General features: G+C 39.5%; 1 protein-coding gene across 1 annotated transcript in view; it reads right to left on the reverse strand.

Annotated features, from left to right (window-relative positions):
- Nucleotides 1–2445: 2445 nt before the first annotated feature.
- Nucleotides 2446–24103, reverse strand: part of uts2r (urotensin 2 receptor) — a 71376-nt gene continuing 49718 nt past the window's right edge. The window contains exon 4 of the mRNA XM_026177271.2: nt 2446–9803. The gene's annotated coding sequence lies outside the window, so the exon portion shown is untranslated. The remainder of the gene's footprint in view (nt 9804–24103) is intronic.

Genomic DNA, 24103 nt, shown 5'->3' on the forward strand with positions numbered 1-24103 from the left:
CAATTCCACCAATTTGAACAAGATGTTTAACACCACTGGCTGATTTTACAGGTTGTAGACACTCACTGCTTTACCTCTGTCCTGATGCCTTTGCTCATCCTCACTGAGGTGATTTCTGATGGCTGTTTCAGCTAATGTGGATCTAGGGCCAGATGCATTTCTGACATCATGTGTAAAGTCTTTGCTGGATTTTTTTTAAATTTCATGACTATCAGATACTATTCAATTGCTATATATATATATATATATATATATATATATATATATATATATATATATATATATATATATATATATATATATATATATATATATAATAGCTTTTTGGGAATCAGCTTGTTGGTGTTATTAAATTCCGTTCATTTGAATTCTTTTGGCGACAGAGAAAAACTGGACTCAGAGTGGTCAAGCTCAAAAAATGATCTTTATTTTTACATTTCCAGAAATGGAGGCCTGAACAGCAGAAAAATAATATTGTAATGCCTGTAAAACGGTGTTAGCCTTGGCATTTTTTGGTAGATTCAAACAAACTGAAATCAATTATGTGTTTTTCTTACATCCTGCAGGTAACAAAGAGCCTTATAAATTGGTTCTTTGTTAAGCCGTTGGTGGAAAAAATGACTCATCTCTTGAGTTGGGTGCTTTCTTTATGCTTGAATGGTTCAGAGGTTAGAGTTAAGTGGTTTAACAAACAAAAAACGTTCCCCTGAGAATAGTCAAGCACAAGACTGGACAGAAAATTAGATAAAAGTCAGCCAATGTCTAAACAAAAACGTTAAAAGACCCCCAGAGAGCCTGAAGAAGTATTTTTGAAAAAGAAAAAACAAAGGTTTGTCTCCTCGGATGCAACATGTGTATAAATAAATCATGGATCAAAATCTTTGCACTTTATTATTCAAAGTTTAGTTCCTATATCTGCCCATCTGGCTATAAAGAGGCTTCTAAAACCCCAAACTGTAGTTTATACTGCAGCATAATAACATGGGTGAGGAAATGCATTATTGGTTTGGGTCCATATATCCAGGCCAACAAACTGGTGATATGTATACCAGGTAATTGATTTAATGCGCATCATTTTAAAATTTTAAACACTTTCTCAGCTCCTGTGGTGATCAGCAGTTACTATCACTCAGTATCACTGTTACTGTTTAGGTATAGTCCAATTAATCCAATTTCTAAGCTGCAATCATCAGATGTTTTGCTATCTTGGTACCATTTTCTGATTCATCTCTGCAAAATGATCAGGAGAGCATGCACAATCCTAATCAGCAGTGGATCTCTCGGGACAACATATTGTGCCAATGTCTTCATGGCAAAAACTAAGACACTGGAGCTCACTATCAAGTCCACTACAAGCTTCGTACCATCCATGGTTAAGATAACCATTTTGCTTGAGTGAGAGCAAAAATATCTTGGTCACTAGCTATGGGCTAGTGCTTGCACTGTGGCATCAAATGTACAGAGGAGTCATATTAGAGTTCAAAACCTATATTTCAGTATAAGCCCCAGTCCATCCCATCTGTCCATGAACATCATTAAGGGCATGCCTGACCCAGTTTTTACTAAATCTAGAGGATTTTGGTTAGGTGGCTGAGGGCGGGAGGGAAGGATTTTCTGCAGAGGGTGACTTCAATGTGAGCAGAGACTTCTCAAATCTTTTTAGCTAATGGTGCCCATAGTTAACAAGTGAGGAAAACTGATATGTAGTAGTGAAGTTTGCCTTTAGGATTTTCTGGCAGAGGGGCTCTGTGCCAGAAAGGTTTTAAGAAGTCATGTGAGGTAATATAAAGAATAAGGTTTGAAGTAGGAAGCAGTTCTGTTGATCTTTCATCCAGATGACTTTGGTTTGTGTCTCGTTTAACTTAGTTAGCTTATTATTTTTAAGATTTACTTTATTATTTTCTGTTTTAGTTACAGTTTGGTTGGATGTCAGCCAGGGGCGTAATTTCCACGGGGGTTAGGGGGGTTATGACCCCCCAATAATCAGACCCAAGCAATATAACCCCCCCAATAAAATTATGAATTATCTTGCATAAATAGGCTGTTGATTTTCTTTACTCATTTCAGGTATTACCAGCAAAATAGTTGCAATGTTTAATCATCTGGGAATTTACCCAGATTTATTTATTTATTTAGACAGAGATCTTGACCCCCCCAATGTTCAGCACAAAGTTACACCGATGATGTCAGCACCAGATGGACTTAGTTAGCTGTGGGAAAAATTCATGTTTAGCTTAAATGGATTTAGATGAATATCAGTGCGTGTATTGTTAGCTAGCATGCATGTAATAAACGGTCACAAATGCTTGTGATGGCTTCATTTGTCTCATGCTCAACAGGAAAAAAAAACATGTATAACATGATAAAATAGTAAGTGGGGTTAAAATCCATTAACTCCTGCATTTGATTTTACAATATATTCTATTAAAAAAATAAAGACGGTAATAGGCAGGTCAAACATATTTTTAATAACAATGTACATAATTTATATCACTCACTGTCATCACTGGAAAGCAGTTAACAGACAACATCTGTTTTACACAGTAAGGCCGCTCCAGGTGTCATTATACCCACAGGAACAATGCGATTAAATATAAATACACCATCTGCTGAACTGCACACAAACCCTTGACTGGCCGTGTCGTGATTCTTTTTTTTTTTTTTTTTTTTTTTTTTACAACACTCTCTAATTAAGCAGGTGGAGATTCATACAGTTTACTAAAGAATATCCACCCACAATGAAAATCCCATTTATGGCCACATCAGCATGCATAAAAAAGTTTTCCCTTTGAAACATTTGATTCATATTTCCCAAAGCATTAATAACAGGTGTGAGTAAAAGAGAGAACAGGCAGCTAAAAGGTCCAACCTTTGATTTTGGATATATTAGCTGTACAAATACCCTTTGCTTGTGCATTTAAAAAAAAGAAAAGAAAAACTTAGATTAGGATGGCAAATATTTGTAGTCTTGAGCTGGACTGGATTTAAGTCTAGCCTAATGTAACCACAGTTTATATTAAACGGGTTTAAACTTAAAGTGCAGCTAGCTAACTGCAAACTTGTGCTAACCCTTTTTGTTTTGAGTCCTTAGCCTTTGTATTGTGGAAAGGCTTGATCCCATCTTGGCTTATCTTCTTGACATGAAATATATTCACTGTTATAAATGTATTTATGTCAACATAACATGCTGCTGGTACAAAAAGCACAGACTCCATCCAGAAAGTTATAGCAGTGTAGCACCTACAGTGTGCTAATGCAGCACTGGATGTTTGTATGTTATTATTATTTTTTATGGGTTTATTTCTTTCAGATTAAAGATTGCATCCTGACACTTTTCTGACACAGTCTTAAATATCTGAATATCTTATTCATAGTGGGCAGTTATTAAGGAATTGATTCCCCATGGTAGTTTCACTTAAGCATACCTGAGAAGATTTGCTAACATTCTAATTACATAAGGGCTTTTGGTCCCTTATTGACAATTTCCTGTCACATTAATCTACATAATTCAATCCTATGTGAATATTAAAGGGCTGCTACAATTCCAGGTAAACTCATGAGAGCTGGATTAACAATTGAAAAATCAGTGGAGCAGTAGAGGTCCCAATATCCTTTAGTCTGAGTGTGGGAGCATTCCAAACATGCTGGTCACCAATTCCAATTTGTTTGTTCCTGCAAGGCAAATGAACAGTCTTTGAAACTCTGCAGCCTTTGCTTGTAATCCTTGAAAAATGTGAAGTATCCTGCCCCAAGCCAATAAAACTCTGATGAAATCATGAAGTTAAATTTTTTCAGTCTTTCGTAAACTCTCAAAAACAAAACCAAATACAAACATCGGCATGCGAAGCAGTTCTGTCAACTGATGCTGATTTTTGAAGGTGATGGAGTTTGCTTTCTGACTATTTAGGGCCCACTGACCTCTATGTTTTATAGATGAAACTGTAGATAAGGGATGGGCAATTCAAACGGTATGATTGGTTGATGATTACAGTTCAAATGTTCTTGTCATTAAAAGAACCTCCTGGCCTTGCCATAAATAACAATTGAAGAATAGTAGAATTTCTCCTTCTTTATGTGTGTATAAACAAATTTAAACAGTTATGGTTATGTGGGAATGAGGCTCAGTGCTATTGTACAGACTAAAAATCATAACCTCCCTCTCTTGTATGGGACTTGCTGTTCACTCAAAGAGTATGAAAGAAACCAAACCTTGTCATGGTCTTTGGCTTGCAGGCAGTTCCATCTGCAGCCAGAAAATAGGTTTATTTATGACATGGCAGACTCAGTCTCAAGGCATGAAATCTGGCTTTACTCTTTTTGCATTAAGCCCAGCATAGAAAACCTCCCAAAATCCAACAGGATTTCTTCAGAGGATAGATTTGTTAAAAAATGCAACAGCCCAGCTCGTCTCTTGCTGCACGGGGAATAGAATCAATAGAGATGTAACATGGTGGCTCCAACCAGTAACTCTGTTAGCTCTCTTTCTATCTTTTCCTTTATCTGAATCGAAGCCATACGATGATTAAACTGGCCCAGAATGACAATGCTGGCCTCAGGGGAGTATCGCAGACCTGAAAGAACACACACAAAAGGCGCCTTTCGCTTTTTCAGTGGGATACTGTAGAAACCGATAAGACTGCAAAGAAGCATTAAAAAGGAACGCTGACATGCAAAGGATTCAAACTATACATAAACAAAAAGAAACTTGTATGCAATATTAATAAGGGGAAATTTTGAGAACATACACGATGGCTTTAAAAAATCCTCAAAGCACATGACTGACGATATTTTCAATTCTCCAGCAAAGAAGAAAAGCTACATTGTGTCAGTTCATCCCATATTCTGTTTTGCGTGTCCATTTGATCATACTGAAGAAATAAATATATCAAGCTAAATTTTGTTTTAAGCTGTAATAATTTGAAGAGCTTCTTATGTTAGTTTATTGTGTAGTAAGTAGTACATTTCTTGCGTACTATTTTCAGCTCTGGCTTTCTGACAGAGCAACAGCGGTATGAAAAAGTGCCCCACCCCCTCGTTTTAACATAAATTAGCTGTAGTGTCTCACATTTTTGGAAAGCTGAGTTTAGTTTCACTTAAATATGACCTGCCTGACAAAGTGGAGTAGACCAAAAAATCCTCAAAAGCCAGACATCATGCAACGATTCAAGGAAACTCAGGAACAAATAACAAACAAAGTCATTAAGATCTTTAACTCTGGGAAAGGTTATAAAACCATTTCTAAAGCTGTGGGACTCCAGCAAACCACAGTCAGAGCCATTATTCACAAATGGTGAAAACATGGAACAGTAGTGAACCTTCCCAGGAGCAGCCGGCCAATCAAGAATGGTGTTGTTAATAGTATTGGTCCAGGACGAACATTGCAACTGACCAGTTGTTGTGACGTCATAGCTTTGCCCATATGGAAAAGAAATAGAAAAAACTCATAAAAGACTTGCATAAGATGTGGCCTACTTCATATAGTGAATCATATAAGGCTTATATGATTTACTCATGAAAGTGGCCACTTTCTCATTACTTTCATATATTGTTTTAGTAAGTATCCAAAACATACAAGTTTCATTTATATAATTTTTCAAGGGATCTTATATCTGTTTTCACTCTTGTATGCTTTTCATACAAGTTTTACACAAGACAAATACAAACTTTATAAGATTTATATATATCTTTTCCATATGGGTGGAATGTGGAGAAAAAAGAAATTAAACGTCTTTGTTTATATAAAACAGCAAAAATAGAGAGAATCCCAACAATCAGATGACCCCACCCCTCCATGTGCAAACACTTTGGTGACAGTGGGAAAGAAAAACTCCCTTTTAACAGGAAGAAACCTCCGCCCGAACCAGGCTCAGGGAGGGACGGCCATCTGTCATGACTGCTTAGGGGTGATGGAAGGAAATGTTTTATTTATTAATTTGTACGTGATATTGTTGGCTTGCAATAGTTTTAACAGCTTGGCTAATGCTAAGTGAATGCTAAGACAAGGTTGTTGGTCAGTGTAGTGTTGATCGTGTACCAACATTATTATGACAGTCTAGGCAAAACAACAACACAGTGCTATCATGCCGTGCTCTAACCATATTGATGTGTTTTTAGCAGTTTGTGAATCAAGCTAAAGCTACACATAGCTATAAAGACATTTGAGACCTATTCATTCTTTGTTTTGGACTCTTCTTCACACTTTTTCTATGCAAGAAAATACAGGATATTGCAAGCCATAGCGCTAATTTAGATTCAATCCCGTTAAAGACAAAGCTAATAGGCTATATTTGTTCATCAGTTCATGGCAATCCAAGAGATGCAGTGGGGGAACAAACCCATGACTCTGAAAGCTTTTTGCAGAGGAAAACACCAGGTATTAATACGGAATTTGGCAGGAGGAAGAACTCTTAGCTCAGGTGTAGCGTGCAATATGAAATATCCAGATCGCTTCAGCAGTACAGATCGTATATCTGATTAATAAAAACTTAAAGGACATTAGATTTAAGCTTTAAATTTAAAGATTACATTAGAAATCTCCTGTTTTATTTTTTTCACATCTTTTTGAGAAGAAATGATTACACATTAACATTTGTTTTTCTTCCCTGGATAAAACGGCAACTGTTCCCTTAACTTGCTGTTAAATTTTGTGCCAAGCTCCAAATAAAGTGGTTGCGTATCATAAGCTACATGTTGCTCTGTGTGAAACACTGAATTTGAAATTTGAAAAACTTCTGTACCGCTAGCTAGACGCTGCATCACAGGGATGAGATGGAAAAAAGGATTTTCACTGAGCGGGCTGAATCATGTCACCGCTTTAATCTCGCCATGGACCACCGGATTGCAGAACATGAAAACTGAATTTGCATGAAAGATTTTTTTTTGTGCCCCCTTTTCCCTGTTAATGCCCTATCGGCCCCCCTGGCTAAACTTTGCTAGATCCGCCCCTGCACAGTTACCAGCCGTCAGCTACGTAGAAAAAGATCCTCGAGTAGAAAGTAATATTAAATACATTCTAACAATAGCTGATCAAGCTTAAACGTGCTGCTGTTGTTCAGCCGCTGGTTTCCTCTTTCTGGTGCAAAGTGGGCCAAAAGCAAACTAGAGACACGGACTCGCGACAGAAAAGCCGATCAGCTGATCGTTAAGCAGTTTCATGATTGAAGTAGCAGCAAGAAGAGGCAGTCGCTTGTTAAGATTAACGCAGGAATGCTTTACAAACATTCAGAGATGGACTTACACACTTGCTTTACTTCTCTCGGGATAACTTTGTCGGAGATGAAATGCCGGGTTGCTAGCGAAGCTCCACATGCTATCCAGACCACTGACAGGTCCCGCATGCCACAGCCGCTCTATCACGTGATGCATACTGCTCCGACGTGCTAACCTGAGGTGAGTTACGGTGTGTTGCAAGTTTTGTGAGGTGCTTTCGTGATATTTAATGGATCGGATTACATTTTTTATTTTTCTCCGATATCCGATCCAGTAATTTAGGTCAGTATCGGACCGATACCGATACGTAATATCGGATCGGTCCATCTCTAGTTTCTGTAGCTTCTGTGCTCACAGCCAGAGCCATGTGTTTCAGAGAGTGCTGTTTGGGATATCTGACATCAAACTTGGCTCTGTAGAAAAAAAACATGTTTTGAATCCAGGTTAAGACCAGTCTGGAGCTGGATTTTTTGGCTAACAATATCTTTATGACTTAAAAAAGGGGAAAAGAATATAAGATGGATTATTGATTTTTATTTTTGGGCATGGCAGGAAGAGTTGAAATTTCTCCTTTTTCCTGTCGTTTTGAAAAGGCTTCTATTTAAGATGGCTTTACATTTAGAGCGCAAAAAAAATTGCACCTAGCAGCCAATCTACAACAGCCATTCAATTTCCCATCCATTTGTACAGAAATTGGCCGTAATGCAACCAGAGGGTGCAGCAGGGTTGCTCACATAAAAAAGCCTCAACAAGACTGGATGAAGCTAAATGGCTAAAATAGTTATTTACACCTGCTTCTAGACAACAAAAGCACATATTTTATTTTTATTTTCACAAATACACAATCAATAATGTGTCTGCACTGAAATAAAACACTACAAATACCCATTAGTTTTACTTACATGAAAGCTGTTTTTCTAAAAGATGCCAGTATTTTGCTATTTGATGTTATTGGTTGGTAGGAATTCAAGAGAGGAGAAAAGAGGACAAGCATGACTTGAAATTTTGAGTTATTTTGTTGGAATTTTGACTTAACTCTGCAAATCAGGAAGCTGCTTACCCAGAAGCAGATGGCATAGACAAATGCGTACTGAAAATCAGGTAGTGATATCATCAATGTGCTACCGAAATGTAGTAAACATGAACAAGCTACTTTTATGCTAATGCCTGTGAGTCAGCTAATTGCACATTTCATCATTTGTAAAGCCATGCTGAGAGTACTCAGCAGTTTGAACATTTATTTATTTTACTGGGCCATTTTAGCCTTTATTCAATAGTAACAGTGTAAAGAGACAGAAAACTGGGGAGAGAGGGGAAGACATGCAGCAAGGCCCACGGATTAGAATCAAACCAGGGTCTACTGCTCTCCCTGGCCATATAGCATATTGTCACCTGCTCATCCCACTAAGCTAACCCGATGCTTGAACATTTGAACATTTATGACAAGCAGCAGTAGCGCTGGTAACTCAGCCGAATGCTGCTAGCGTAGTTGTAGCATTGCTAGCTTAGCTATAGCACTGGTAGCTAATGCCTTCCATGTTCTGCTTCAGGATAACATCGAAATGATGGTTAATTTTGGTAAGCACCTCATAGTATAACAGTCATGTTGACTACAGCGCTTCCTGATTAGCCGAGTTATTTTCTTAAACGTTTTAGCTGATTAACTCAAAACTTTGAGATACATGAGTTATGGATGGCTAAAAAAAACATTTTCAGTGGCGGAAACAAGCTTCCATACAAACCAGAGCAGATGAGCACATCAGTAATGAAAAGCAGCTCTTTACGGTGGTTGCAGAAAATCACCACACAATGTACATATTTGGATTACACCTCCTTAGGGCTCCATTAATTTTGGAGTATCTCATGAGCGCTCTTTATAAAACAGGAAATCAAGAGAGTGGGAGTTTAGAAGTTCATAACAGCATTCATGTTTTAGCATTTACAATTTGTCTTCATTTGTAGTCGGTATCTTTTTCTACCTGCTGTTTTGAAGAACAAAACATTTACAGTGCCCTCCAAGAAGGGGTCGCAAGGACCAGCTAAAGACATTGTGTAATATTTTGCCACTTGACCAACGTAAGTACATTGTTTTTTGTTTTTGTTTTTTATGTGTTATTCAAAATCAAACCCTCGATTCCTGTTTTTCCTCCCACTTGTGCGTCGGCAGCATGTACTGTACACCTCTCTCAGTCACCAGGAAATAACAGCTTGACCTGGGCCAGCATGCAGGCTGACCCAGTGCAAGCACAGAAAGCAAGCATGGGAGAAAACCCGAAAAAATATGACGAGTCTGTGTTTTTGAGACGTTGATCTCTCTCTGTGCAACAGGAAGTTCTGCAAGTGATGAATATGCATGCGAGGGTGGTGAGGAGGGGGTTCTGTTTTGTACATTGTGTCCAACAGCACTGGTTCCTCCAGGTGTTCATTTAACATAATTGTGTCCGCACATGTTAAAAAACAAAATACTCAAGACATCTTCTCTGTCCTCAGTCTCACTTGTGGTCGAATGGAGTGAAGTGGAGTTCGGGCTCTGCTCCCATCTGTGTCTCCAATTGCTTCTTCTTTTTATGTCCCCTCACAGCGCTCAGTCATATCTGTCAGGGACACACAGGACAGAGCATGGCTATAATTACTGTGGTTGTAAATCCTCTAAAAAAAAACTTGTACATGTACACACACAAACACTTCTCCCTACATGTACACACACAAACACTTCTCCCTACATGTACACACACAAACACTTCTCCCTACTTGCACAGTGTGTCCTCTTTGGAAGCAACATGGAGGTAAAAATAGCAAAGAAGCTGTTATCAGCTCCAGCGTGCGTTTACGAAGGTAGTCACAGCTTTTTTCTCTCTCTTTTTTCAAGTTGCTTAAACAGACATCTTGAGCTCAAAGAAATCATTACAGTGTGATTTAGAGTGCACAGTAAACAGGATTGCCTGGCAGGATCAGGTTAGCAGTAAACGGTGTCTACAGTTTCAGTGCTATCATCCCTGGGGTGTTTGGTTTTTGTTCCAAAAGAAAGTTTATCACCGTGCACTATGTATAATCTCTTTAAATGAACTGCGCCTCTGGAATATGGAGCTGAAGCTACAGCTTTTCACAGACAAAATGTGTCCATCCTTATCATTCCTGCAGAATTGTTTGAAAGTCCATGAGGGTACTACGTTTCCAAGATTTGTTCCTATGGGTTATAATTGGTAGTGGAGAATCAGAATCTTGCCTATAGGCACAAAACAACTTAGTTAGGTTTGCAGTTACAAATACAGGCTCTTCATTGCCATGGTCACAATCGTAAACACCAATAAAGGCGTACAACAGACATTGTCAAGTAACTTGGACTATGGAAATAAACAGCATTATCTTGCATTAACTTCCAATGTTTGACCAACCCATCCATCCACCCCTCCATCCATCCAACAGGGACTATTCACGCTACAATGTCCCTCAGGCCATCTCCGCACGCATCTTTTTCTCTCGCGTCACAGTGTGGACTGCGAAAACTGAGATTTTCGAAAACGATGACACATTTTAGTCATATATGACTAAAACTAAGACGGCGGGCGGCATTGTACAGCAGTTTTTTTGTTTGCTCCTAATTTTGTCAGCCCTATTACAGATTAATATCAGTTTGGACATGCTCCAGATAGCTCCAGATAAAACTCGGCACTTGACATTTTGCCACGCCGTTTCAAAGAGCCGGAAAGTAAATAAATGGCAGACGAAAATGATGCAGGTTGAATGGTCTTACATTTGATGCATGCGCAGTACAGGGACATTTTCAGTGTGGATGAAACAACTGAAAACGGTCGCGGAGCGTTTTTAGACGAAAACGCTGTTTTCAAATTTATCAGTGTAGACGTAGCCTTACTCACATCACTGCTTCTGCAGCGAGGATGTGAGATACACGAGCCAAAACCTCCAAATGAGAAATCTTTTTTTCCCCATAGCCACTCCTGAACCAAGTCAACCCAAGCAATCAAAGAGTTGTTACCAGTAGGTAATGAAAGCAGAGATGAGTAGTCATGCTTATAACACTGGAGCCTCCATTTGTACCTGTACTCACGCCAACAGAAGAACTGCTGTGGCCACATTTTCGATGAAGTGATCTATGGGCTGGTTTTCCGCTTTGCTCTTAGCTTTGTGTTAATATTTAAACACCAAAAGAAAGCACTTGTGTGCATGCTGAGTAGGATAGGGATTTGTGCAAGTGTATTGGGAGGAAGCCTAAGGTATGAGAATGCAAAGCAGATCTCACTTCCTGCTCTGCTTTGGGCCAAATTACTTTGGGCACAATGGGGTGTTGCCAGACACAAACATAATTTATGAGTAGAGCCCTCTGCATTACTTCTTCTTCTTCTTTTTTTTTTTTTTACAACAGTATATGACTATTGCTAAGGGAACAACTTTTAAATAGTTAGCTTAACCCCAGCTCCCTTTTAAAAACAAAAATCAATCTTCATAATCTGCTCTGTTGTTATCGTCTTTGCAGCTTTACTTGATGGATTTCAATCTCAGCATTGGAAAGCATAAGGTGTTATAATCATAATAATCATCTTATTCAAAAGTAAGTGCACATTTATCTGAGTTTAATCAAAAAGGTCAGAGAAATTATGCTAGAGTCTTCACAGGCCTTTTGCAGGCAGAAAATTTCCCGAAAGTCTGACCACAAATCAAGGATGCTGCAGAGAATGCACATCTGAATCCAGATGTGGAGCTCATCAGTAGAGGAGGATTGCCAGAAGAACATCATTAAAGGTAGTTACGGAAATGTGATCAGAAAGTGTTTTTTTTAAGCAAAAGACAAAAAAAACCCATTAAATAACCACAAAATGTGTTGCAGACTCTTCAATAGTAATTTTACATTTGTGCTCCTCAGCACGTACTCTCATAGATAAAACAAGTTTGCCACATAAGTCAGTCACTACTGAAGCATCCTTGTTTGGAGACAGATAATGAACACACGTGCAGCTAATGAGTTGTGTGATAAGGAGGTTTATGTAGATTATTCACCCATTTTCATAATCCCTCATTTAACTTCAGGTGTGGGGTGGGGAACCTGCACAGGCACACGAACCTGGAAGCTCTATGCAGAGAGACCCCAGTTTACTCCTGTGAGGCAACAATATTAACTCTTACACTACTGTAGTCAACAAGTCAACATGACTGTTATACTATGAGGTGCTTACCAAAATTAATCATGGACTATAATCACTCATCATTCATGGGACTGATTCTTTTTATTGTTAAGGCCTAAAAATAAACGGTGTGAAAACAAAGTTGACATCAAGCGATGATGAGCTGCTCCTGATGGGGTTTTTTGTCGGTTTTGCTCCTGATGTTTCAAAGAAAGAAAATTAAGAAACTGAGAATCTGGGTCCATCCAATTTTTCATGAGAAGAGAGAGGGGGAATTTCATGGTTTGACCCAGGTCTTGCTGGCAGTGTTGGGAACACATGTGAGGAGGGAGAAATAATTCCAGAGAGCCGATTGACCTGGAGCAGCATCTTGCTGTGTGTCTGAGGTAAAATAATGTTATTTTACCAGTGTTACCTGCAAGTTCTGAGCTCTGACCGCTTGTGCCAAATGCAGTGGTGCAAATACATTCTGCGAGATTACATGGTCGGCGTGAACAGCGGCAGTAAGAATGAGGGGACTCTCATTCTCACTCTCTTTTTAACACATATTTAATAATATTTTTTAAGTCCTGTCTGTGTTAGTTTAGATTTTACATTATATGTGGTACAGTATGACAATGTCTAAGGGAGGACAGGCAGGAAAAAAACTGCACAGATTTTAGGTGTCTGGTGTGTAAAGGCCTTGACTTTACACAGTATGCATTACACAATACTTTACATTATTTTTGTGTTGTTACTTTAACACGGCCTTGAGATGGATTGTCACATATTTACCATTTAACAAAGTAAACTTTAGGCCATGCAATAACATAAATCTTGATCCTAATATGGACACACACAAGACCTTTTCCTGGTGTTTTAGTATTAACACAAAGCTGAGTGCAAAGTTGAAAAGCAGCCCAAAGATCACTTCACAGAGATTGCCAAAGCAATTCCATTGTAGAAACAGGTGCAAACAGGGTACACATGAAACGAGCCTGACTGCTCATCACTGCTTTTGTTACCTGTTTGTCAGGCTCTGACTGCTTGGCCAGGGTCAGCATACACTTCAGCTTCACTGTGTACTGGCTTAGTGCAAAGAGTCCATGTCAGGTTATCAGCAGTTGTTTCAAGGCACACTGCTCTTTCTTGTCCTTTTGTGAAATAAAATTACACCGTGTGTAAAAGGTTGTGGACTCCTCCTGAAGTCAGATACCAAGTAACAAATCTTTGCCACTGTGTGATTAAACTGCAGTGTGATTACTGAAAATGACTCTATATGTGCTGTTAAAGAAAAATGTAATTACTTTATAGAGATTTACTTCCAACATTGTTGATCAAGATATATATGACTTAATTGGTAGATAAAGGATGACATGAAGTGGGAAGACTAAAGCAGAGCACTGCAGAGAATTCTGGGAGGTGAGGGTTGCATTCGTCACTGAACGCCTTGCCAATCTGATTAATTGCTGTATTACTGATTGTTCCAAATTATTGAATAACTTCATTCACTGCTGCTGTACTAATCAATATATTTTATTTGTGATGAAAACATATAGATTGTACATCCCTCAGCCAAGTCCATAGAGCAACAAGCACATAAGCTCTCGCTAATTGGTCTAGACTCTGAAAATAACACGGAGCTGCCATTACTCATCGTGTGTGCTTTGATATAAGCAGCCCTGCTGGCAGTTTGCAAATGGATTAAGACAATTAACAGATGGACTCTCCTTCACCTCACCTTGTTTTTTTAAATTGATCTTGTTTAATTGATCGTGGAGTCATGCACTGTAGTACCAGAGCAACAGCTTAATGGCATTACAACAGACAGCATCAGTTCTCTTAAGCACTTTCTACAGCTAAGTGCAACACTACTAGCGGCTTATTGAACACGCTAAATAATCATCATGTTAGCATCACCGCAAGCTTTATTGTTATAGATTGAACATTCATTCCTTTTTGGCCTCAACCTAAAATGTCTTCTCATAGCTCACATTTACCTAAGTCTGCGTTTTACCACGGTCCTCGTTGTTATTCTAATCATATGGATGTGGGTCAGATGCAAATCCATCCATTCGGCATCCGTTCATCTTTTTACAGATTTATTGCGGTTACACACAAGTAGAAAAGCCCATGCAGTTGGTGTTATATATGCCATTCCTAGTATACTGACACAAAGAATCAATTAAATTTGGTCTTTTCTGGGCTGAATAAAGGCATGCTTAAATGATGGGTGGTCCAGAATAATATTATCTGCTATTTTCAGTGTACTTCTAACTTCATTTAAATTATTAAAGTATAGACAGATTGTTTGCAATGGTCTTTTCACTTGTTCCACAGAGACACTCAATGAAGACAAATTCCAGTGCAATAAAAATGACCTTTCCTGTTCGCTACATCTTGATGAACCCAGGCCCTTTGATTAATGAATATTCATCAAAGAGGCTGTGTTTTTCTCAATATCTGCAGACTGTTCCCAAATGTAATCAGTATCTCCCTCGGAAAAAAGAACAAAAGAAATAAAGAAAAAGACCGGGCACTATAATGGAATCTAAGGCGTAATTTGAACAATGCGTTTAGTATCTTTGAGATGGGAAATATTTAATTAGTCCGTTCCCAGTAAGCTCACTGTGAGAGTAAAAATTTACAAATGGTCCTCAGCTATTTTCTTTTAATATTTTACTTTGAAATAGTGATGCATAAATGTCCTTTAACAGCATGTAAAATACTTAAATACCCTAAGAAAATACTGATGGTTAAACAACTCACATTAGGTTTTTAATGCCAGATTGAGGAGGTGGTAACATTTCCCAATTGTGTGTTATGTACTGTGTGTTGAAATTGTTTATAGACCAGTATCCAAGCCTGTTAATGTTCACTGTTCACACACTGATTGCTGTGACCCCTCGAGGTACCCTAATTTCTGCTTCTTCTGGGCTATATTCTCAGCAGCATATTAAACATATCAGGTCCCCATAAGGAGAATCATGTGCTAACAGCTGTCTAAATGACTCAGGTAAAGTTTGTAGCATGCGTGCTTGTTGTTTTTGTCTGCTTCCACTTGTCTTTGCACTAGGACGATGTCGGCGTAAATGTGCAGTCATATTCGTTGTGTTCCCACTAGTGCTTTCAGGTTAATCTCGTTGAAATGACATTAACGCCACAACGCGGCAAATCTCCGTTAATGAGTTACCGTGGATCGCCCCGTGCGTGGGGCTGGACGGCCAACACCTTAACGAGCTAACTGCGCTAACACACTAGCTCCCACCAATTGAGCATTGCGTGGCACATCCGACATACTGTTTTACTTTTGTCCATGACGCACTTACCATCAGGGTCATGCTTCACATGAAGACCAAGATAGTTTCAAACGCCAGATCTGAATGAGGGTGGGGGAGGTTCAGTTTCGGGTAGCGTTGAGGTAGTTGCCATGTTGCAACGAGCTTAGCGTCTGTCTTGCTAGCTTGCGCTGTGCTCAGTGGATCTGCGCTCGACAGTGCAGCCTAAGCAGAGTAGTCGAACGCAGATCCACTGAGTGCTCAACACAGACAGCATCGTCAGAAGAAAAGTTGATAAAATAAATAAAAAAAATTGTATTGTTCGATACATATGCGTACCAAACCGAAAGCACTGTATAGAACGGTTCAATATCGATACGAGTATCGTTGCACCCCTACTGCTTATATCTTATCGCAACGGCCCAGCCACCCCGGTCTTTCATAAACTGGTCATCATTTTCATTTTACATTGTTGTGCAATTTAATTTGCATCAAAAAAATTGTCAAAATATATAATACACGTTTTGCAGCTGTGAGTCATGACTTGGTCTCATTTGTTTTCATCACCCTAGTCTGATTCTCTTTATACCCACTCATTTCCCCACACTTCCTTTACCCTCCAGCACTGTGTTTGTCTTACTGCCTTTATCATTCCAAGGAACTAAACACAAACTAATGTCACTAGTTTCACAGGTGCACAAAAATACTGTACAATTCAAAAATTGTACTAATGGTGCTACTTGTAGGGAGAATTGTCCATTCAGACATTCACAGTCCATCGAGCCAAATTCAAAAACCATCCTGGACCAAAGTGGTGGACAGAGTAAAATGGCCATCTACCTAAGAATGTATATACAACACGTCTATTCAACGTAAATTCATTATATTATTGTCTGAACCTTTGAAACTTAGTGCTGAAGGCAACACAACGCTGAAACCAGTGCGGAGGACACAATCTAAAGGCTGGAAGAGACAAATTAAAGCAATGTGAAGCAACATAAAAGAGAAAGTAATTAAAAACAGACTTAGAATGCAAAGACAAACGGAGAGTGGAGCAAAGACAATGCAGGGACAAAGGAAGACATTTAGAAACCACAGGCGAAGAACCAAATGACGACTAAGTAGCGCGATCGTGAACATGACCTGAATGTTCTAAAGCACAAAACGTTGAAGGAAATGAGCAAACTGCATTAGTCTTTGAGCTCTCATTATGCTTTAATATCTTTCTGAATATGCTGGACCCGAGCAATACTTTTAGCTGCATTGACTTTCAAGTGTAATGCGTTCGCCTCCGAATGTGTCAGTACGTATTCGCGTGAACGGATGCTTTTTGGATGTGGAAACACATGTCAGTGTTTCCACATCCTGTATACTGGATCCATTTGACTGGAACACTTAGCATCGCCCTGCCCTGTAAAGGTAAGCACTCTGCAAAGTGCAGAACGCACACGTGTGCGCTCACAAACTTGGCACACAATAGGGATATTTAACAACATTCTCCACTCTATTGTGTTGTTTGCAGGTGCTGTGACAATTTCTGGAAGAGAGAATCATCAGTTTCTCATTCAGCCTTTCCTCTGATTCAATTTCATTCTGGGTTTTTTTTTTCATAGTACACAGCAATAAGAAGTCACGCAGAGACTCAATGGACTCTTATTTGGATGCTTGGATACTTCAGTACCTGGTTTGCTGAGGCTAAATGTCCAACTGATCTGCAGTAAAATATTTTAAGGATTTCTGCTTGCATAAATCATGTTTTCCACTTATTTATTTTAATACGCACCAATTAAAATGACATATAAGTGTCTAACAATGTAATAAAAAGAGAGAATACATGTTGGATATACCTAGGGTTAGCGTTAGGAATAGGGTTGGAGACCTTGGAAAATTAAAGGCGATCTATTATAATAATAATAATAATAATGGATTGCATTTATATAGCGCTTTTCGAGAACCTCAAAGCGCTTTACAATTCCACTATTATGATGATTTCCACATCCATGCTTTCATTTTTTGTGCTACTCAAATAGTTTTGAATGATTTGTTGTAAGAACCCATCCCTATGATATCAAACTGTAACTTATGGCAGGCCATCAGTTCAACTACCAAGCTTTCCATCCATCCATCCATCCATCCATCCATCCATCCATCCATCCATCCATCCATCCATCCAAGAGGCCCCTTACTATAGGAGTTTATTCTGCATTAAACACATGTCTTTTCTGCCAATCAGTGGGAGCTGAACATGCACTGATTAGCAGTGTTCTGTGTTTGTGAGGTTTGACAGGTGTATGTGAAGTCACCTTTAGCTCATCAGATGAAGTGGGACTGTGAGTAAAAATTCATTAGGTGGTTCAAGTAAAAGTTCTCAGATCAGTAGGTATTCGCTCCAAATAAAGCCAGCATTCATGCCATCTGAACATATGTCTTTACCTAGCTATTGGTGCTTCCATAATTATCTTTAAAGTGCATGCAGCCCAGTTTGATAGTCAAGCTTAGAGAAGTTTCTGCACCTTAATTTAGTAGATCAGGGGCCAATTGTCTTCACTCTTTCCCTGACAACCACCCCAGTACTCTGTAAATATCCATAAAGATGTGGTTTGATGACCATTTGAATAGTTTCCTGGTTTTGGGTACCTACAAAGACAGAGACCATCCTGACTCATTCCTGATGCAAAGCCAGTCATTTTGTTCTATAAGCAAGCCTGAAATATGACAGACACCACTCAGATCAGAGGAGAGCTTCAAGGATGGTCCTTAGTAGGTGTTCAAGGAGCAAAGAGTTAAAACTTGTTACCGTATGTTGCTTCAGTTAAGTTAGAGTAGCCTGATAGGATCCTGTTAAATGACTTTATTATACTAAATATTGCAAACTCAACTCTACTTGCACACTCCAAGTGTTTTATACAGTCTGATCCACCCATTTACACAAGCTCTTGTTTCCTACGTTGAAGTGCTTTCTATCTAAGATTTACACACATTCACCCTCCAATCAGCAATCACCAACACTCTGTCTTTCATGACGTCATGGTTAAGTGTTTTTTTAATGAGGGCACCTTAACTCCATCTATTAGTGACTAACCCTAACCCTGCCTTCATAATACAGTCAACGAACTTTCTGTCCTCAAAGTTCAGATGGTTCTCTCAGGTGACTTTGTAAGCACATTTAGACTCACACAACAAAGATAATAGCAGACACACAGACAAACACTTAAGGAGTGAGAGATATAAAGAGAGAGGGAGAGAGCATCATGGGACCTTGGACATACAAATCCACCTGGCTGAAATATTCAGAAGTGTTAACAAGCCCGAGACGGGATATGTGGGACTTCCCCCTTCTGGTCTACTCATCTTTGCCTCTGCTAAAATTATTTTTATCCCTGGTAGGGACAAGACACACATACCCCTCCCCCCAAAGTCTTTTTTCTTTTTTTTCCCCTTCACAAATCACACTCTGCTGAGGTCTGCACTACGAAGCTCGATTTGGGCCTGAAGGACAGTAACCTCAGGTTTAGCCTTGGTGTGACACAGATCGTTCACTGCTGATCAGTCAGCAAGTATATATGCATATTACCTGCTTATGCATATTGTCCATTGTTGAATACTGCTGTTTTGTATAGTCATATAATGCTAAAATAAACTGAACTTTATAAGCTAGTTATTGACCTTATACATGTTATATTCATAGTTGGTTTGTCCTACAGCTGGATACGGCCCAGGCTGTAAGGCGAGCTGCAAGTTTATATTATATTTATATGGTTTATATTTGAAAAAAGAAAAACAGCTGTACTATGAATGGTCAATCACTGCTTCAGTGGACAATTGTCTGACTCATTGCTGCTGACTAACACAGCCATGAAATATTCATTGTTGGCTTATTATCCGATGTTTTTCCAGCTTCCTGCTTTGGCTGCGAGCACATGCTTTATCTCCTCTTTACTTTGCAGCATGCATGTCCCACTCAGGTCCTAGCGGGCATGAAAGTAAGGAAGATGAATCTTCGCTTTTTGAAAGGATTTTTTCTTTATAGGAGGCACACATTTGGGGACTATTTGACGACAGCGTGCTTATAGGGTATATAAATGAACATTCAAGTGTAGTTTTTCTCCTCAAGATGATGTTTCATTAATGCAAGCTCTACAGTTTGGAGCCGCCTAAGCTTGCTGACTCTTATCCGCATCGCTCTAGCTCACCACTTTGTTCTTCTGCTGTTAGAATAGCACTGGGCAGAAAATAGAAAGTTGAATGACTGCTCATTGGACACCTGTTGACTTGAGATTGCTATGCATCTGGCTTTGCACCCTTGCACTGATCTACCTCCTCCATCACACCCCCTCCCTCCTCCTCCCACTGTCATTTTCTCCACAGTCATGTTCCAGCAAACCTCCCCTGTGTCCTCAGTGGCAGCCAAACCACCTTACAGCCCACTTGGCAGCATCCATCAGGCAAGTTGCACCATCTTTGCCAAAGCCTCATTAAGAGCTCATCAGCCACCATGTGGATCTCAGTGTGCTGAGGAAGTGAGGGCTCACTGATTTCCTCTGCCATTTCCTGTATATCCACATATGTAAATTATTCAGCTAAGTGGGGAAAAGAGCAAACTTCAGCGTGGTTTCTTTCTCCATCTTTAAGGAATTGTGTGACTTTTGTTTGAAGCGCTGAAGGAAGCATTTAGCTACCAGCCCTTCAAACAAAGTTGATTGCAAAGCATATTAGCGGCACAGTGTTATAAATCTCCGTGGAAGGGCTGGGAGAAAATCTTACAGGCTAATTATTGTGGTTATCAGAGTTTCTATTGTTATGTACTTCACATACTCTGGACCATGTTCAATTTGGATGCCAGCTTGTGGAATTTGGACTACAACACTACACTTCTGGACGAGAAATAGATCAAGACGTGTCGAGTGTAAAATCGCGTGTGGGGGTGTGTTTGGGCCTGGGTGGAATTTTAACTGAATGTCCGGGTAGAAGACGGGTTAAAAGTAGAGCTGGTGTTCCAGTTTTGTATTCTGCTTGTTATGGCTTCTTATTCTGACTCCCTCTGCTCTGGCAGGACACACAGACCTAGCTCATAGCACTTGGCTTAACACCCATAGCTCAGTGGCTTGTTCCTATCTTTGCCCTGCAGCACTGCAGGCCTCATCCACACATGCAATCACAACACTGCACACAAACATCTATTAATGGGAGAATGTGTGTGGTTTTTTTTTTCCACAAATACACTTTTGATTTAAGCTTTTATTTGATAATTAACTTTAAACGTTCATCAATTGAATGGTGTTTTGATTTACTCATTACGGTGGTGTGGTAATTAAATTTTCTCACTCATTACATATGCAGATATATTAATATTATTAAAAAAATTTTTTTTTAAAATATTATTAAAATCTTTATTTATGTTTTGCTTGGTGCTTGGAAAAAGCAACGTAGCAATAACGCTGATCATTTTCTAGCAATGCAATGTTTCTTGTTAATTGTTGTTAACGTGTCAATGCACTTTTCTATATACAGCACTATATATGTGCATGTATGTGATGTACGTAATAAAAATTAAATACTACACTAATGAGTGGTGTAGTATTTAATTTTTATTACGTACGTTCGACTGTTTCATTACAGCAGCAGAATACAGATAGAATTTGGTATCTAGACTGCAAGCTTTTTTCTCCATGCAAATATAATGCACACAGAAATTGTGTAAACATTCCCCCTGAGTCCCCAGAGGGTGGATGCTGGAGTGGTGGAGTGGTTTAAAGTGTGGGCTGCAATGCAGGACAGCAGCAGCACTGACTTGTTAAAGAGAGAGAGTTGCAAAATTTGCAGCTTAAATCAACCACCAAATTGGAAAGGCGTAGTTGGAAAGTGGCAGGATGCCATGTAGCTTGAGTTGCTTGCCTGAACTAGCTCAGAAAAAAAGGCAACATAAATGATATTTAAAATAAGAAAAAGACAAAAACAACTATTCTAAAGGCTTTAGGTTTCCTGTGACTGTTTCCACTGCCGATGGATTACATGCTGCATATTGTCCTCTGAGGCCTCTGACAGTCTGAATCCCAAGTTGAAACAATGAAATCAGCCACTAACAACAACAGATAACATACAGTGATTAGGCTTTATGACCCCCCGCCAAATATTTGGTTGGTCATACAAATATATTTACATGCATCAATAAACCTTGGCTGCCCATGACCCTGTGGCTGGTTCACCACTGTTCCTTCCTTGGATCACTTTTGATAGATACTCACCACTGCAGACTAGGAACACCTCACAAGAGCTGCAGTTTCGACAATGCTATGTTTCAGTCATCTAGCTATCACAATTTAGCCCTTGTCAAACTCATTCATATCATTTCAATTGCCCATTTCTACTGCTTTCCTTCTAATGCGTCAACTTTGACATAAAAATGTTCATTTGGTCCCTAATATCCCGCCCATGACAGGTCTCATGATCAAGAGATAATCAGTGATATTTACTTCACCTGTCAGTGCTCATAATGTAATAACAGATCGGTGTATAAATGTAGTTTGTGCATGTACTGTATACAAGGACACTTTTATTAAATAATCTCTTCTGTTAAAGAAACTCTGTGACTTTCAGCCTAATTAGTTTATGTTGTTTTTAGTGTCTGGGAATCAAAAATGCAGCGAACCCCTGTTCCCAGCTTTTATGTGAAAACTATTTGTGTCCTAAAGCGTGAAATTAGATCACAGTTGCTCCAGGTTACGACTGACTGATTTTTAAAACAGCATGAATTTTCTTGGCTGCACCGTAAGCAGATAAATGAGTCGTTCCTCTGTTGTATTTCTGACAGAGCAGTTCTTCGCTGAGTGTTTGCTTTATTGTTAAACTACAGGTGCTGCCAAACCCAGCAGATGGGCACACATGCATCCTACTGTCAAGGCCAATGCTATTTTTTAAAGAAAATAAGTGTGATCCACGGCCAGTTTTAACTGTTTCTTCACTTTTCCCTTGTTCCACCAAATTTTTTGAAACACAGCAGGGTTTTTTTTCAAGCTCACATACAAACAGACAGACAGACGAGCTTGGCAGGTTCACCTTGGCAGAGGAACGCGCCGGGGATGTCACCGCTGGGTGCCTTCGCTGACAGGTGCAGGTGTGAAGTGTGTATGAAACATTTTACCTAAGCAATAACCCAGAGTGTCTGATACACCACCAGGTGTGGATTCCCATGGAATCACTTATGGACAACAGAACAGCAGGCTGACTAACTTTTAAACACTCTTTTGCCATGAATCGCTGTAAACGAATGCGATTTCTGATATGATTACAATACAAGAGCTATACATGAACGACCACTACAAAATACACCCAAACATGATTTTGTTCTTGTGCACAAACAAATCAGTATTCCAGGAGTCACTATATTAATCCACAGTAGGTTTATCTCAAAGCAAGTTGAGGACATTTTTTCATTTTCATGACAACGTACCTAACTAAGACCCTCCATTAGTTGTTTTATAACTGAGAAAGTCTCTTGAATGGAGAGTAGAAACATCTTCATGAACCTAAAGAAGTCCAGTTGCCTTCTTTTCAAGCACTTCAGACTACAAAAAAGAAACCACACCTGGTCAGTACGGGGCCCTGAAATGACTTTCTAACGGATGTGAAACAAAAAAACAAAATCTGAACACAAGAGTTCTGAACACATTTACCACATATACTATATTTCCAAAAGTATTCGTTCATCTGCCTTCACACTGTAAGAACCTTTATTATGGCATAGCACCACTAGGGGTTGTCATCCTATTATTGTAGTAGTTGGAAAGTCTCCTAGTGTGAGTGCAGCGGCAGCCATTACAGCCAAACATGCTGCTGTCCGTGCATCTGTTTAGAGAGACCGTACCATTGACCGTACACATGTATGTACAAACAGAGTAGAGCCGTGGAGACCTGGCTTGTACAGGGAGTGCAGAATTATTAGGCAAATGAGTATTTTGTCCACATCATCCTCTTCATCAGAATCAGAATCAGAATGGGTTTATTGCCAGATGTTGAGGTTTACAACATTAGGAAATTGCTGCGGTGCTTCAGTGCAGACAATAAGAATTAAAGTGCTATGTAGAAAGAAGGATATGTGCATGAGATATACATGAGATATATACATGAGAATAAGAATTATGAGTGCTACGTAGAAAGATATATACATGAGTGCAGGTGGTGATCAGTGCCAAACATGAAATGATGCAGTGACACAGCGTAGGGTCATGTGTTAGTGGCGGGGACAATCATATGGTTATTGTTCATGTGTCCAACAGCAGAGGGGAAGAAACTGTTCTTATGGCGAGAGGTTCTGGTGCGAATGGACCGGAGCCTCCTGCCTGAGGGGAGCAGGTCAAACAGACTGTGTCCAGGGTGAGAAGGGTCAGCTGAGATCCGGGCTGCACGCCGCAGTGTCCTGGAGGTGTACAGGTCCTGCAGAGATGGGAGTCTGCAGCCAATCACCTTCTCAGCAGAGCGCACAACACGCTGCAGTCT

The sequence above is a fragment of the Astatotilapia calliptera genome, chromosome 8 (genome assembly GCF_964374335.1).
Source record: "Astatotilapia calliptera chromosome 8, fAstCal68.1, whole genome shotgun sequence".
NCBI lineage: Eukaryota > Metazoa > Chordata > Actinopteri > Cichliformes > Cichlidae > Astatotilapia > Astatotilapia calliptera.